Source organism: Lissotriton vulgaris, chromosome 9 (genome assembly GCF_964263255.1).
Source record: "Lissotriton vulgaris chromosome 9, aLisVul1.2, whole genome shotgun sequence".
Classification (NCBI taxonomy): domain Eukaryota; kingdom Metazoa; phylum Chordata; class Amphibia; order Caudata; family Salamandridae; genus Lissotriton; species Lissotriton vulgaris.
The window spans coordinates 407,701,983-407,720,960 of NC_141697.1; positions in this window are offsets into that span (position 1 = coordinate 407,701,983).

Genomic DNA, 18,978 nt, shown 5'->3' on the forward strand with positions numbered 1-18,978 from the left:
TCTGAGCTGGGATGGGGCAGTGAGATAAATAACGGTGATGGATCAAGCCCTGATCTTTGGACTGGGTAAGAGTGGTCTGCTCAATTCAGACACTCTGTTCATCACCACCCCCTTTTGTAAATCGATTTTGGCCACTATAGGTGTGGCAGGGTATACTCAGACATGAGTCCCTTTCTCACTGCTCCATCAGGATTCAAGCAAGCCGGGCCGAAGAGGCTGAAATGCCAGAAACCGGTCCCCGGTAGCTTGTCTCCTTTCTGGTAAAGAATTGGCTTGGTAGTTTAGTCTGCCCTGTTCCCATGATGCACTGGGCCAGGGACAGACTGATTTGCATATAGCCAGGTTCTGAGCTGGGATGGGGCAGTGAGATAAATAACGGTGATGGATCAAGCCCTGATCTTTGGACTGGGTAAGAGTGGTCTGCTCAATTCAGACACTCTGTTCATCACCACCCCCTTTTGTAAATCGATTTTGGCCACTATAGGTGTGGCAGGGTATACTCAGACATGAGTCCCTTTCTCACTGCTCCATCAGGATTCAAGCAAGCCGGGCCGAAGAGGCTGAAATGCCAGAAACCGGTCCCCGGTAGCTTGTCTCCTTTCTGGTAAAGAATTGGCTTGGTAGTTTAGTCTGCCCTGTTCCCATGATGCACTGGGCCAGGGACAGACTGATTTGCATATAGCCAGGTTCTGAGCTGGGATGGGGCAGTGAGATAAATAACGGTGATGGATCAAGCCCTGATCTTTGGACTGGGTAAGAGTGGTCTGCTCAATTCAGACACTCTGTTCATCACCACCCCCTTTTGTAAATCGATTTTGGCCACTATAGGTGTGGCAGGGTATACTCAGACATGAGTCCCTTTCTCACTGCTCCATCAGGATTCAAGCAAGCCGGGCCGAAGAGGCTGAAATGCCAGAAACCGGTCCCCGGTAGCTTGTCTCCTTTCTGGTAAAGAATTGGCTTGGTAGTTTAGTCTGCCCTGTTCCCATGATGCACTGGGCCAGGGACAGACTGATTTGCATATAGCCAGGTTCTGAGCTGGGATGGGGCAGTGAGATAAATAACGGTGATGGATCAAGCCCTGATCTTTGGACTGGGTAAGAGTGGTCTGCTCAATTCAGACACTCTGTTCATCACCACCCCCTTTTGTAAATCGATTTTGGCCACTATAGGTGTGGCAGGGTATACTCAGACATGAGTCCCTTTCTCACTGCTCCATCAGGATTCAAGCAAGCCGGGCCGAAGAGGCTGAAATGCCAGAAACCGGTCCCCGGTAGCTTGTCTCCTTTCTGGTAAAGAATTGGCTTGGTAGTTTAGTCTGCCCTGTTCCCATGATGCACTGGGCCAGGGACAGACTGATTTGCATATAGCCAGGTTCTGAGCTGGGATGGGGCAGTGAGATAAATAACGGTGATGGATCAAGCCCTGATCTTTGGACTGGGTAAGAGTGGTCTGCTCAATTCAGACACTCTGTTCATCACCACCCCCTTTTGTAAATTGGGTTCCGCATTTCAGCTGTTCTTTTCAATGCTGCATGCTGGGCCAAGTGGTATATATATATATATTCACTGAAAAAACCATAGGTTTTACACACGTTATAGTTAGGAAGTAGCATTTGAAAAACCTATGAAATTCACTGAAAAAACCATAGGTTTGACACCAGTTATAGTTAGCTGGAAATTTTACTGACATAAAACCAATGAAATTCCACGTTATAGTTAGTTGGACTCACTATAACTTGCGCGTGTAATGCACTGCTGATGACATTACATATTACATCACTCATGACATGGTCAGTGACATCACTTATCACATCACTGATGACAGACCTCCTTTAAGTGTAATGTAACCCTTAAAACACATATTGGAAAATAGAAATTAACATTTTCAAAAAAATGGACATACCCATACCAGTTGCAACAACCAATTCAGTAATTCCACCATCTATATACACATTCTCTCATTCACCAACAGTTCTATATAGTCACTCATACATATACTCACTCATCATATGTAGTGATACACCTATACATTCTGTTACACACCGACAATCATCCAAAAGTTACTCACACACATACTCACACATGCAAATAAACTATTGAACATCCATTTATTTGCATATAAAACTATACACACTCAACCACCCATACAGTCCTGCACATATGGTGTCTTCTAAACACATACAAAGAGAGAGTTAGTCATTCATGCATCTATGTGATTAGTAATACCCCCATGAAACCATAGAAACACTCATACTGATACTAAAAAAACATCTAAGAACCCAAATACCTACACATGTAGGTACTCATCAACCCATGCAGCCAGTTATTCACAAAGTGAAACACTGATACATATATTTAAATATTTAAACATTACTCGCTAATATATGTATTCACTAAGGTACACTTAATAAGCCAGTTATCCAATCATTTCTTTTTGAAAAAAACATTCATTAAGACAATAATTTAAACATTTATTCTTTCCTCGACCTTTACATATACATATATAAAACATATTTATTTTTTAGAAAGACACACATTCACTGGATGGTGTCATAAGTGATGTCACTGACCATGTCATGAGTGATGTAATATGTAATGTCATCAGCAGTGCATTACACGCGCAAGTTATAGTGAGTCCAACTAACTATAACGTGGAATTTCATTGGTTTTATGTCAGTAAAATTTCCAGCTAACTATAACTGGTGTCAAACCTATGGTTTTTTCAGTGAATTTCATAGGTTTTTCAAATGCTACTTCCTAACTATAACGTGTGTAAAACCTATGGTTTTTTCAGTGAATTTCATAGTTTTTTTGAATGCTAGTTCCTAAGTATGTAATCACGTTCGTAACTACATGGTGTCACCGCCTACACGTCCTGAGAAGCGCATGTAAAGTCACGTGACTTGAAAACAAAACTTCCAATTGGTTATTAGTAGTTTCTGTTCTGGAATATACACGAAGCACTCCACCCACTTTCCTCACAAACTTTTCTACTCTCAAGAGACAACAACGTCAAGCATCTTCCGGAAGTCTTTGCTGAAATGGCTTCCCTACCAGATTCATCTTCCGAATCTGAAGGAAATGAGCGACCACCGTTAAGAAGAAAAAAGGAATCTTTCATTTGGCAATTTTTCACTTATCCTGAAGATCAAAAGAAAGTGAATGCGCCAAAAGTAACCTGTAGATATGCAATTCGGAGCTCTCAAGGGGAAATCCAAATAAAAAATATTCCTTTTCTGCACACACCATGCAGCGGCATGTTAAACAAAGGCATCCTGAGCATTATGCAAAAGCATCGACAAGAGCCCTGGCCACGCTATTACCATCAGAGGTGGCCAGCACATCTTCTGGTGTACGACCTGTATCTCCATCGAGTGCTGAAATGGACTTGAGACCATATCTTGCGAAGGTGCATATGAAATGCAACAAGTGTGGAGAAATTCTTTTATATGGAGAGCAGAGCCTCGTTCTTATTAAACTCAAAATTGACAGTCACAAATGCCCCAAGAAAAGATAAATTTCTTCACTTCATTTTCAAACTATTACATACTGAAAAATGTAGTAGCAACTTTAAGAAATCGAAAGCATTATAACACTTCTTTCCCCCCCCCAAAAAAAAAAAGTTCTTTTCAGAACTAACTCTTTTTACCAAATCGTGCTCCAAGAGCATATTATGAGATATTTTTTCGCTGCTTTATTTTAGTGCGAGACCGGGTGCGCGCACCCTCCTATCGCGTACAGGACCTGACACTTGCATATGAAGTCATGTGACTTCAAAACAACACTTCCAATTGGTTCTTGGTAGTTTCTATTCTGGAATTTACACTCAACACTCCACCCACTTCTATCACTTTCTTTTCTACTCTCAAGAGACAACAACGTCGAACATCTTCCCGAAGACTTCGGTACAATGACTACCGTTCCGCATTCATCTTCCGAATCTGATGAAAATGAGCGACCACCTTTGACATGAAAAACGGAGGCCACGCTATTACCATCAGAAGTAATCAGCACATCTTCCGGTGGACGACCTGTATCTCCATCGAGTGCTAAAATGGACTTGAAACCATGTCTGGCGAAGGTGCACATAAAATGCAACAACTGTGGAGAACTTCTTGTATACGGAGAGCAAAGCTTTACTCTAATTAAACACAAAATTGAGAGTCATAAATGCTGCAAGAAAAGTTAAATTTCTTCACTTTATTTGGATAGTATGACATACTGAAAAATATCATAGCAACTTTAAGAAATCAAATGCATCAAAACACTTGTTTCCAAAAAAAAAAAAAAAAAAAGTTCTTTTCAGAACTAACTCTTTCCACCAAAACATGCTCGAAGAGCATATTATAAGATGTTTTTTCGCCGCTTTATTTTAGTGCAAGACCGGGTGCGCGCACCCTTCTATCGCGTACAGGACCTGACACTCCCATGTAAAGTCATGTGACTTCTAAACAACACTTCTAATTGGTTCTTGGTAGTTTCTATTCTGCAATTTACACGCAGCACTCCACCCACTACCATCACTTTCTTTTCTACTCTCAAGAGACAACAACGTTGAACATCTTCCCGAAGACTTCGATACAATGGCTACCGTTCCGCATTCATCTTCCGAATCTGATGAAAATGAGCGACCACCTTTCACAAGAAAAACGGAGGCCACGCTATTACCATCAGAAGTAATCAACACATCTTCCGGTGGACGACCTGTATCTCCATCGAGTGCTGAGATGGACTTGAGACCATATCTGGCGAACGTGCACATGAAATGCACGAACTGTGGAGAACTTCTTGTATACGGAGAGCAAAGCTTTACTCTAATTAAACAAATAATTGAGAGTCATAAATGCTCCAAGAAAAGTTAAATTTCCTCACTTTATTTGGATAGTATGACATACTGAAAAATGTCGTCGCAACTTTAAGAAATAAAAAGCATCATAACACTTGTTTCCCCAAAAAAAAAAAAAAAAAAAAAGTTCTTTTCAGAACTAACTCTTTGTACCAAAACAAGCTTGAAGAGCATATTAGCTGATATTTTCTCGCCGCTTTCTTATAGTGCGCGACCGGGTGCGCGCACCCACCTATCGCGTACAGGCGTCGAGACACGCATGTGCAGTCATGTGACTTTAAAACAACACTTCCAATTGGTTCTTACTAGTTTCTATTCTGCAATTTACACGGAACACTCCACCCACTTCCCTAGAAAACCAGTTTATCGTAAATCTTTTAAAGCCTCCTCTTATGAAATATTCGACATCAATCACATAGCAGACTACTAAATAGCACTATATACACTCCGTCCCTTAATTATAAGAGACTTATTGCTATGTAAAATCAACTTTTGCTTTCCAAGATAATGTAAAATGCTGAGCCTATTACATAATTTTATTACACATATATGTTACTAGTCTCCTTCGAGTACTAACACCGTAGAAAATACCACCAATAGCGGTGATATTTTTTACACCGAGAACGGGCGATTTCTATCGCTTACAGCCCTTACAATTATAAAGTTTTATTTCCTAAGTCTCTGATCTCCAACTGTGCAACGTAGATCCCCTGTGTGTCGCAATAAGGTCCATAAACAAAAACTACAGAGCCAGCATTATAAACATACACAAAACAACAAAACGACAAGAGCCACCATGCTAATATATATCCTTAATATAATAAACCTCTGAGAATAAATACATATTTCCGTGGCAGCCCATAACACAAATGTGGCGTCCTCTGACTCTGCTCCATTACCAAACACCGTAACTCCCCGCCCCCCTCACTTTTCACTAAACTCCGCACTCCACCCCAGCCAAACCCCCTATTACCAACCCCCAACCTACCCTCCCTGCCCAAACCCACCATGAACCTCAAACCGCCCCTAGAAAACTTATAAGACACAGGATTTTTTTTTTTTATTTCTTCTTTTTCTTTAATTTTTATTTTATTTTTTTCTTTTTTTTCTTATTTTATTATTTTTTTTAAAAAAAAAAACAACTTTATCCTCATTTGTGTGCATAGCTCCAATCTATCAAAACCGAGAATAAAATGAAACCACCACAAAGCAAAAAGCCAACTGGTCATGTACTATGCCAACTCAGCTTATAGCTGGTAAGGGAATGTGTCTAACGAGAGTTCAGGCCGGTTCCCTTTAGCACAAAATACTGTGACCAAGCTTGAGCTCACATAAGATGGTACCTCAGTTGATAGTGCCCGAATCATCGAGACCCCGTTGAAATCTAGACTATTAGTCTTGATATGCGGGATAGGCAATGCTCACATTAATCATAGGACCTGGGGAAAAAAAAAAAAAAAAAACCCCAGGTGCGAACACAACTAACCAAGCATTGCCCAAAATGCTCTGGTATTCGGATTTCCTACCCTGGCAAGATCAAGTTTGGAAATTTGGAGGAGTGATGTTCGCCATTCATGTACCGTAGGTGGTAGAGCATCCTTCCAGTGTCTACATATCTCCCTGCGTGCCGCAAGGATGGAATAGAATATCAGTCTTGTTGCTGCATTAAGACTATTATTTCTCAGCCCAAAGATCACAAGAGCAAGGTCTATAGTAATGTGTTGACCCACAGACTGCGACAACCTATTTTTAATTTCTTCCCAATATTCTGATAGATTCGGACACTCTAAAAAAATGTGTATATCCGTGGCTGCGATTAACCCGCATCTAGGACATGAGACTGGCCCTGTTAATGAGAATTTTGTTAGCCTGTGAGGAGAATAATATGCCCTATGCAAGGTAAAGAGGTGGTTCCGACGGAGCCACGATGGTTTGACTAAATCCCAAAGCAATGAACAGGAAGTAGTCCAGAGCTTTTCCACATCAAGACCTGGCATTAATTCTGCCCACAAATTGGTTGGTAATTGAAAGCTGACATCTATTTCGTCTAGTATTTTGTTATACCATCGCGAGATTTCTTTTTTTGCCACTGGGCTGTCTAATAAAGAGGTTACCAAGTCACTAAGTCCTCCTATAGGTTGTTTGTTACGACGCATTGGTTGACTATTGTATGCCTGAGCCCAACTAGAAATCTGAATATATTTAAATCTTGACAGCTCAGGGCCTACTTTATTAACAAGGTATTCCCATGGAAGTAAAGCCCCATCCATGAACAAATCGTCCCAACATTGGATGCCTGCTTCTATTAAAGGGTCATTAAGGGCATCCATTGTCCATAATGGAGGGGCAGGTAGGTTCCATATCGGTGCATTAGCTGGATAGTAACCAATCTTGACAGCTTGTCTAATTTTATACCAAGTAAATACACAACTTTTTAGTACTTTCAATTTGATCTTTTTAAAGAATTTTGGGTCACTGAATTTAAACAAAAAACCGGCATGATTAACTCCTTCACATTCCAATAGAGTTGAAAAAAGAGGTCCCATCCCAATAGATAACGGAGTTTTAAGTAACATGCGCATGTGTGATAACTTTTGAAGATCTGGTCCAGCCAGCCCTCCTTTCTCCCTCCGCCGTCTAATTTTTTTCCACGAGATTCTGGCACTTTTATTATTCCAAATAAAGCTAGTAATGGCACTCTGTAGTTTAAAGATTAGTTTTGGGTCAAAATAAAGTGGAATTGAGTTAAATAAGAAAGAAACTTTTGGTAAAATGCTCATCTTCACCAAATTAAGCTTGCCCAGAACAGAAAGCGGGAGATGAGACCAATCTCTCATGAGTTTCCTACACTCTGTAGCTACTTTATTAAAGTTAAGCGAAGCAATTGCATTGATATCTTCAACTATATTCACACCTAAATAACGAATTTGGCTTTTTAATGTCCCATTATTGTTAACACTGTTACAGTTCCAAAACATTGCCTCTGTTTTGAGAGCATTGATCTCATACCCAGAAACCTTCCCAAATATATGTGCCTGTTCAACTATTTCTGGATATGCCTCTTCATAATCTGTGGAAAAAATCATAATATCGTCTGCATACAATGCCACCTTTTTGTCCCAGCCACCATAAATAAAAGAGTTAATACGTGTGTTGTCCCTCAGAGTCTGAGCAAATGGCTCTATGTATATGTCAAAAAGAAGGGGGGACAGGGGGCAACCCTGTCTAGTTCCTCTCATAACCTTAAAAGGTTCTGTCAAACCTCCATTAATTAGCAGTGAGGCAGAGGGATTGCGATATAAAAGTTCTATTGTCCTCCGAAAGCCCTCCCCAATGCCAAACCTCTTCAAAGCCTCCGATAAGTACAGCCAGTTTACCCTATCGAAGGCCTTGGTGGCGTCTAAAGTGAGAACAACTAGTGGAATTTCTTCCTTTATAGCGATGTCAATTGAACCAATCAGTTCATATGTAAGTTCACAGAGCTGTCTCCCTTTTATAAAACCCTTTTGATTCGGGGCTATAATATCCGGAGCCACCCGACCCAGCCGATTAGCTAAAATAGATGTAAAAATTTTATAATCGGCATTTAGTATAGAAATAGGCCTGTATGAACCACAGTCGGAGGCGGGCTTACCGGGTTTCAGAATTAGGGTTATGGAAGCGTTATTCCATGACTCTGGTGGTGTTTTACCCTCTCTGAGAATTTGATTAAACAGTGTGGTCAGCACTGGTGAGACCTCTAAGATAAGATTTTTATAAATCTCACTAGGCAACCCGTCTGTTCCGACCGCCTTACCATTTTTTGATTTCTTTATGGCCTCCTCCACCTCCACTATAGTTATTTCCCCGTCCAAATAGCTAGCCTGTTCTGTCGTTAGAGAAGGAAGAGATATGCCCTTCAACCAATTAGTTACGTCGCAATGGTTTGGCCTAAGATCGTCTTGGTATATGGTTTCAAAGAATTTTCTAAAGACTGCTCTAATTTCCTCATCTCTGAAACAGGTACCTGCCGTGGATGTAACTGAACAGATGTTATTGCGTGCTCGGTCAGATTTTATTTTCCAGGCAAGTAGCTTACCTGCCCCCTCCCCATATTGAAAATGCGAGAGTTTGCTTGCCTCCCACCTCTGCATAACCCGCTTCTCCAAAACTGCTGACAATGAGAGTTTCAGCCTATTCAATTCTGCTTGTTTAAGAGGAAGGGTAGGATTTCCTATGGGATTGATGGAATCGATAGTGTCTATATCATTTTGTACTATTGAAATATTTCTTTCAATGGAGATAATTTCATCTATATATTGTCTGCTACGGTAAGCTACTTTATTTTTAATTAGACCTCTAAGTGTACACTTGAAAGCGTCCCAAATTATCCCCATAGAAGCTGTATCCTTATTCGTACTAAAAAAAAGACTTGACTCTGATTGTAAAAAAGCAATATCCTCTCTTGAAGAGAGAAGGGGTCTATCGAAGGACCATATTCTAGTGGGAGGCGTCATAGCCAATCTTAGTACCAATTCTATTGCAGAATGGTCGGAGAGATGTATCGGGGTGTATTGTATTAAGCTAGTGTATTCAGCTAACGCTCTACTTGTGAGAATAAAATCAATTCTAGACTTGTGTCTATATTTCTGATTTCTAAATGAAAATTCTTGCCTTTGGCCCTCTTTGAATCGCCAAATATCTAAATGATGTAAATAATTAATTTACTCTCTTAATTTCTATGCAGGTAAGTACTTAATTAATGATAACTCAATCAGAATGAAGGAAAACAGAGTCCGTGGTGTAAGAGTTTCTAAGGGTTTTATTCCTCATAAAGGAATCAGGATATCATGTTCTGACCACCACACAGGGTGTCAGAAGGGATAGATGAGCGCGCTCACGTTTATTGACAATACATAGCTTATATACTTGATTTACATCATTATGTTCAATGTAAGAGGCGTAACAGCTGAGAGAAAACAAGATAACAGTATACACGTGGTACTAGTACCTCATCAAGAGGCGTAAACTAGGCGTAAACTAGGCGTGTGTGCTAGAAACGTCACTGATAGGTGACGCAAATGGGTGGCACCAAGGGGTGGTGCTAACAGCATGTTGCAATGTCAGCAGAAATCGGAAGCTTGGATGCGCGCGCAGCTGCATGACGTGTGATAGACGGGGTGCAGGGGACTTGACATTTACACTGACGGAAAGAGACAGAAGTCTGGCATGTCAGATCAACTTGTGCTTCTATCATATCTGATATCTGATGTTTAGGAACTAAGCTATCCGGGCAGAAAGGTCTCTAGAGCAGAAGCTATTCTATACTTGCTGTGAGTGCGTGTATAAGCGCCTGAGTGTCTGTATGAGAAGCGTGGGGGCATGGGGCCTTCCATGGAAGCATGGCAACAGAGGCTATGAATTACTTGCATAAAGACAGGTCGGCCCTTTAGCCCTGTAGCTGAGGAAGGTTGTTTACTGAAACTAGCAGGCTGGAATGTATCTTCGGGGAGGAAAACAGATAACTCGAAGGTTATAGTCAATCTTGGCAGGCAGCAGGCTGAGCTGAGCACGGAGAGCCGCGCTAGAAGTAAGTCATAGTTCACGGGTACGGGGGCTGCTTGGGCAGGGGCCCTCGCAGTCAGAAGCCAGAAAAGAGGCTCGGTGGCAGAGATTCAGGGCCTACTTTCAGCCAGGCTGAAAAACGTAGGAATACACTTCAAAAAGACGTTGGCATAGCATACTTAGGAACGGACCATCGAACCCATTCATGGTGGGTCTGAAAGAGGACAAGTTAACGTTGGACGCAAATGTATTTGCGTCTTCATAGCTGGCACAGGAGGGAAGTTACATGCACTTTTAACTCGTACATGGAGTCGGTGGGGTACTCGCTAGGGAACACAACATGACCATAAAATTTATATTACCTCATTCCCTCCTTGTTCCCTACGGACCCTTCATGATATATCGATCCTCATAAATCGATCGGTTTGTTCTTGTAACATTACATGTTCGTCTTTCTTTCTTTGACTGTTTGAGAGGCAACTGGAATGCTCAATGCAGGATGTGGCACACAGTCCACATATCGCTGGCCCACACTGCAGGCACAGGCAACAACTGAATACTATAACAAGGCCAATGCCTAGGAAGGATAAGATCTTCCATCCCCAAGCTGTTAACGTAGTCCAGAACCAACCGGACCAAGTCCAGGTGCCTGGATTCTGATGTATCTGATTTGCAATTTTATGTAAACGGGTGATAGCTAGATAGACAGACGGTGCGTTTTGTGGAATGAAAACACAGCAACTTGACCCGATGACCTTACAGGCTCCACCTCTATCTGCCAAGATGACGTCAATCACAAGACGATTTTGAAGGACAACAGTCCGTATAGCAGACTGCTCCTCTGTTAAGTTACCTAGAGCGGAGGCAGTTTCGTTCACTACTGCTTCAAGTGTTCTCGTTAATCTGCGTATTAATTTACTGTTTTGGACAGGTCCTAGGAAGAAAAAGAATCCTTTATTGAAATCAGTGTACTGTTCCCATGCCGATTCTGTGTAGTCGACAAGGGGAATATCTCTTTTGGGTCTATTCGGTGCTAGATTCGTATTTCTATGGTAATCAGGGGGAGCTAGGAAAACAGGTGGCAGAAGGAATGCAATGTAACAGGTACCATCCCAATCTGGAGGTAGGCTAATGTATGCGGTATGACCACAAACAAAGTAAGAATGACTGGTAGCTTTAAAGGACGATTTACCATGGTCACTGAACTCGACCACAGTAGTGCATTTACTATGACCTACGTGTACTGAACCTTTCTTGCTAACACATAATTCACCTGTGACTGGTAATACTAACATATGGGGCAAAACTGGAGCAGCTTCAGATTCAACAGTAAGGATCATAAGGCTAATTGTGTAATTACCTAATCCATATACTTCGTTTTCTAGATCAGTTCCTATTCGAGTGGGAAGTCCCTCTTTATCAGGATAACAGACGTTGAGCAGGACTAAGTTCAAGTTTCCCCAGACCCAGCCCCCATCGAAAACAGCAGTATCAGGATCTAAGGAATTAATTATTTTAAACCATGCTCCACAGGAGCCATTGTGAGTGAATGGGTACGGAAAGAGGGGCAGAGCTCCCTTGTAATTCTGGTAGGGAGGGAGTCGGCCACATATCCAGCAGTCTGTGGCATTACTTGTCTGATGGGAATGGTGTAACATACTAATGAATGTATTGTTGCGCAGCGCAAGTCTGTAAGAGAGTTCATGTGCAGGAAGTTCACTAAAAGTGTGTTCAGCAGAGACATTGTAAGCAGATTGTTCACGCCTGAAAATAGGCCAGTATATAGGTAGCAGAATGCTGGCAATAATAATTAGAATACTTAGAAAAAACATTATTAACAACGTCACTATACAGTGACTACGCAGTGATTTACAGTATGTATGTTTCTTTTCTTTTCTCTCTCTCTCTCTATCTCGATCTAGGGGATACATGTCAGAAACTTATTTAACCGATTCACCTAGGGGAGGACTTAAACAATTAAACTGTCTGACTTGCTAGATCGGAGTTTCATTCGGTAGAGTTCTTGGGGAGTCTTTTCTCTTTTAGGAACGGTAACGTCTTGTGCTTCAACACAGTCTTTGGTGGGGGTGGACGAGTCAGAGTCCTGTTTCAGTCCGTTTTTTAGTTCATTGCATAGTTTGATATGACTCGTGTGGACCCACCCCTTTCTCCCCTCGATTTTCACAGCGGTCCTGGTGGTAAGCAGAACGGTCTTTGGAGACTTCCAGCGGGGCTCCAGCGGACTTTTCCGGTCGAAATTCCGGACGAGTACCAGGTCCCCTGGACGGACCTCATGCGCCTTCACATCGGTATTGTCAGGGAACGCTGCGGCAACCTGTGAACGACATGATTGGAGTGCAGACATCAAGGAGGCAAGGTAATCTGTCAACATGTTACAATCAACATCAGTGATCTTTTTCGGAATGGGCGTCCCCCACATATTCGGTGGTCTGCCAAAGACCACTTCGTACGGGGATAGCCCTGATCTTGAGTGGGCGACCATTCTCATGTAGAATAGTGCCACGGGCAGGGCGACTATCCAGTCGACCCCTTTTTCCTGACAGATCTTGGCAAGACGGATTTTTAGTGTCTGATTATGCCTTTCTACAAGGCCAGCTGCTTCGGGATGTCGGACACAGTGGAACCTCCACTGATATCCTAACAAGAGGGAAACTTGTCTCATCAACTCGGACGAGAACGGCTGTCCGTTATCTGAATATACGACACGGGGCAAACCGTACCGTGGGAAGAATTCACGAACCAACTGTCTGGCAGTGGTCGGAGCAGTGTAGTCTGGGACTGGGTATGCTTCGGTCCAACGGGACAGAGCACAAACAATTACAAGGACATACTTAAATCCTCTACAGCTATTCATCTGGATATAATCCATCTGGAGGACTTCAAAAGGGTGATCGGGAGGATGGAATCCACCTTGCTCAACAGGGACGCTTTTACCTGGATTGAACTGACAACAGATCATGCAAGTACGCACTTTCTGTTTTGCTGCTGCTCGTAAGTGTTTGTTGTACCAGAGATTCTGTAAACTGTCTAACATGGCTTTTTCTCCAAGATGGGCAGGACTATGTGCTGTATTTATCATGGCTTGAACCATTGAGTCGGGGAGAAACCATATAGATTTTCCCTTCGTCACCCAACCTTGATCTGTCTGAATCCCTCCTAGTTCAGTCCATTTCTTTATCTCCTCTGGAGTAGCATGTGTCTGGATGTCAATTACGTCTAGGGCGGGATCTCTAACTGCCATACACTGTGTCTGTACTATTGTCTTTGTCACATCAGTAGTCTGGGTGTGAGTCAGTGCTGTATGTTTTGCTGTCTGGTCTGCCAGGTCGTTACCCTGGGAAACAGAATCTGTGACTTTAGTATGTGCCTTACACTTCATGACTGATATGCCCGAGGGCAAATGTATTGCTTCTAACAGTGCTTGAATGAGGGGGCCATGCTGTATCTTGGCCCCATGGGAAGTCAGAAAACCTCGTTCTTGCCAGAGGACTCCGAAGTCGTGTACAACTCCGAAGGCATAGCGGGAATCTGTGTATATGTTAACATTTCTGTTTTTGGCTAGAATACAGGCTCGGGTCAGAGCGATGAGCTCTGCTGCTTGAGCAGACAGTGTGTCAATACGATATGTTTCTTTAATTTCAGTTTCAGTGGTCACGGCATACGCGGCCACTAATTCTCCTGTACTTGTTCTCATGCATGAACCATCCACATAAAGTGTCAGGTCTGGATTTGTCAATGGGACATCTGTTAAGTCTCGTCTAGGCTTAGTTACTGCATTAATTATTTCTATACAATCATGCGGAGCTGGATCTGTCATAACTGTAGGTAACAGTGTTGCTGGGTTCAGGATGCTGCAACGTCTGATTTCTATGTGTGGCTGGAATAGTGTTAATTCATAACCTGTCAGTCGTGCTATAGTTAAGTGTTGAGTCTGGGTTCTATTTAACAAAACCTCTACAGAATGTGGTACTTGAACTGTTAACTGATGACCTAAAACAATTGAATCACTTTGTCTTATTGCTAACGCTGTTGCTGCTACTGACTTTAAGCACGCAGGGAGTGCTTGAGCTACTGAATCCAATGTACTAGAAAAATAAGCACAAGGCTTATGTGAACCTGCTTGGTCTTGAGTGAGGACAGACAGCGCTGTGCCATCACGTTCTGTAACAAAAAGTGTAAACGGTTTGCTGTAACATGGTGTCGCTAAAACTGGTGCTTGACATAAAACTTTCTTTAATTCTTCAAAAGCTTGTGTATGTTCCTGAGTCCAAGGGAGGACAGTCGAAGTCGCTGCCTCCTGTGTCGTTAACTGGATGAGTGGTTTAGCTAGAAATGCGTACTGGGGAATCCATTGTCTGCAGTACGAGGTGAGGCCTATGAAGGCCCGCACTTCCTTTTGTGTCTTGGGTTGCGGCATGTTCACAATTAACTGAATGCGATCGGGAGTGAGCTGTCTCCCCACTTTGGACAGCAAGTGACCCAAGTACACAACTTGCTGAACACAGAATTGTAGCTTCGAAGGAGACACCTTGTGTCCCTTGTCGGCCAGGAAATGTAAAACTGTCAGTGATGCTTTTACCATTAGATCGTCTGTTCCGGGTACTGGATCATATCTGCAGAATGACATCCTATCTTTCAATGCCTCAAGCCGGGATGAGTAGTGGGGAGACTGGAAAGGATTCTGTGTGTCCTTTAAATGCAATCTGTGTGTCGGTGGCGGGGTCTGTAGACCCGCTGTCGTACCTCCTGAGGCGGATGCTTGGGCATTATCTCTCCGCGGAGTCTGTATCTGAACGTGAACTTGTTGTTTAGGTGGATCAGGCAAACGTGGTTTCGGTAGGTCAGTTTTGAGTAGGGGAAGTGGCGGGGCTGGCGGAACAGGAGAAGTCTGTTGTGGTACCGGCGGAACGTGACCTGGGGGTGGAGTACCACCCCCGTCCCTGTCTGCAGGCAGGGCGCGAACAGGCAGATTGGTGTAGGCTGGTGCTACATCATCTAGATAGGAATTTAGGAATATGTCTTTAGTAGTCTTGTGCATTACTTTAGTTGGAACCAATGGTGACGGCAAATTTTTCGGTATTTCTGAGATGGCGTCAGGGGTACCTTCGGCCAAAAGATACATGTTATTTACTTGGCTCGTTTGGGTGCGATCTATTTGTTCTAATTTTACTCGAATTCCCTCAGTAACTAATACGTTTTCTTGGGCCTTTTCTGATTCTTGAAGTCTGTCTTCTCTACGGAGTGCTCTTTCAGCACGCTTACGTGATTCCTTACGCCAAAATTCTATGGCGTCTTTCTGAGATTGTCTGGCTTTCTTTTTCCGTAATATTTCTTCTACCTTTATGATGCACTCGGCATCCCATGTTCCGTTAACTGGCCATCGGTATCTTTCCTCTAGGTGCTTGGTATAATCGGTCCATAACTCTAGATACAGGATGGCGTCTATGCCATGTTTATTGTACATAAAATTACCTGGAGTGTCCCTAGGGGGGATTGGAATCTCTTCCTCTAATATCCCTTTCCTAGTCCCTATCTGCCTTAACTTGTTGAAAAACGGCATTGTGCCTACTTGATACTGTAATGCTTGATCCTTGGTACTTAATGTCGACTGTAACTATTTATACAAGAAAACACAATAATGCACAAAAACAATCACACTCATACCACGACATTAATCACATGAAACATTTAAAGACATAGCTAACTTCCCCCTACTCTGAATGTACCGCTCAACGATACAGATACACTGCTGTAACAGTGCAGAAATTCGGAATACTTTATATACTGCTAAACAGTACAGATACACTGCCTAAAAACAGTGCAGACCGGACTTGCGTACCCAAACCCGTCTAGATACGACCCAGCAATGGTACTCACCGGGAAGCACGGAAAACAGAAGGCCTCGGAAAACTCGACTGGACTCGGCTCGGAACTTCGGAAAACTTTGGAGAACTTCGGAAAACTTCGGAAAACTTCGGAAAACTTCGGAAACCTGGTGGGCCTCTTCACACCTCGGACCTTGCTTCTTTCGGCTGGGCTCTGGTCGGGATCCTCCGCACTCCTCACCGCCTCGTCTGGGCACTGATTGCAGTCTTCGTCACCTCCGTGTGTCAGAGGGGGATGCAGGAAGTCCTGCCAGTACACGTGTAGTCCGTCTAACTGATGGCAGGGGACACGGATTGCAACGCACCTTCCGGCGCGTGAGGTGGGGGAGGGGTCCCTATTCGGGCGCCAAAATGATGTAAATAATTAATTTACTCTCTTAATTTCTATGCAGGTAAGTACTTAATTAATGATAACTCAATCAGAATGAAGGAAAACAGAGTCCGTGGTGTAAGAGTTTCTAAGGGTTTTATTCCTCATAAAGGAATCAGGATATCATGTTCTGACCACCACACAGGGTGTCAGAAGGGATAGATGAGCGCGCTCACGTTTATTGACAATACATAGCTTATATACTTGATTTACATCATTATGTTCAATGTAAGAGGCGTAACAGCTGAGAGAAAACAAGATAACAGTATACACGTGGTACTAGTACCTCATCAAGAGGCGTAAACTAGGCGTAAACTAGGCGTGTGTGCTAGAAACGTCACTGATAGGTGACGCAAATGGGTGGCACCAAGGGGTGGTGCTAACAGCATGTTGCAATGTCAGCAGAAATCGGAAGCTTGGATGCGCGCGCAGCTGCATGACGTGTGATAGACGGGGTGCAGGGGACTTGACATTTACACTGACGGAAAGAGACAGAAGTCTGGCATGTCAGATCAACTTGTGCTTCTATCATATCTGATATCTGATGTTTAGGAACTAAGCTATCCGGGCAGAAAGGTCTCTAGAGCAGAAGCTATTCTATACTTGCTGTGAGTGCGTGTATAAGCGCCTGAGTGTCTGTATGAGAAGCGTGGGGGCATGGGGCCTTCCATGGAAGCATGGCAACAGAGGCTATGAATTACTTGCATAAAGACAGGTCGGCCCTTTAGCCCTGTAGCTGAGGAAGGATGTTTACTGAAACTAGCAGGCTGGAATGTATCTTCGGGGAGGAAAACAGATAACTCGAAGGTTATAGTCAATCTTGGCAGGCAGCAGGCTGAGCTGAGCACGGAGAGCCGCGCTAGAAGTAAGTCATAGTTCACGGGTACGGGGGCTGCTTGGGCAGGGGCCCTCGCAGTCAGAAGCCAGAAAAGAGGCTCGGTGGCAGAGATTCAGGGCCTACTTTCAGCCAGGCTGAAAAACGTAGGAATACACTTCAAAAAGACGTTGGCATAGCATACTTAGGAACGGACCATCGAACCCATTCATGGTGGGTCTGAAAGAGGACAAGTTAACGTTGGACGCAAATGTATTTGCGTCTTCATAGCTGGCACAGGAGGGAAGTTACATGCACTTTTAACTCGTACATGGAGTCGGTGGGGTACTCGCTAGGGAACACAACATGACCATAAAATTTATATTACCTCATTCCCTCCTTGTTCCCTACGGACCCTTCATGATATATCGATCCTCATAAATCGATCGGTTTGTTCTTGTAACATTACATGTTCGTCTTTCTTTCTTTGACTGTTTGAGAGGCAACTGGAATGCTCAATGCAGGATGTGGCACACAGCCCACATATCGCTGGCCCACACTGCAGGCATAAAATAGATGTAAAAATTTTATAATCGGCATTTAGTATAGAAATAGGCCTGTATGAACCACAGTCGGAGGCGGGCTTACCGGGTTTCAGAATTAGGGTTATGGAAGCGTTATTCCATGACTCTGGTGGTGTTTTACCCTCTCTGAGAATTTGATTAAACAGTGTGGTCAGCACTGGTGAGACCTCTAAGATAAGATTTTTATAAATCTCACTAGGCAACCCGTCTGTTCCGACCGCCTTACCATTTTTTGATTTCTTTATGGCCTCCTCCACCTCCACTATAGTTATTTCCCCGTCCAAATAGCTAGCCTGTTCTGTCGTTAGAGAAGGAAGAGATATGCCCTTCAACCAATTAGTTACGTCGCAATGGTTTGGCCTAAGATCGTCTTGGTATATGGTTTCAAAGAATTTTCTAAAGACTGCTCTAATTTCCTCATCTCTGAAACAGGTACCTGCCGTGGATGTAACTGAACAGATGTTATTGCGTGCTCGGTCAGATTTTATTTTCCAGGCAAGTAGCTTACCTGCCCCCTCCCCATATTGAAAATGCGAGAGTTTGCTTGCCTCCCACCTCTGCATAACCCGCTTCTCCAAAACTGCTGACAATGAGAGTTTCAGCCTATTCAATTCTGCTTGTTTAAGAGGAAGGGTAGGATTTCCTATGGGATTGATGGAATCGATAGTGTCTATATCATTTTGTACTATTGAAATATTTCTTTCAATGGAGATAATTTCATCTATATATTGTCTGCTACGGTAAGCTACTTTATTTTTAATTAGACCTCTAAGTGTACACTTGAAAGCGTCCCAAATTATCCCCATAGAAGCTGTATCCTTATTCGTACTAAAAAAAAGACTTGACTCTGATTGTAAAAAAGCAATATCCTCTCTTGAAGAGAGAAGGGGTCTATCGAAGGACCATATTCTA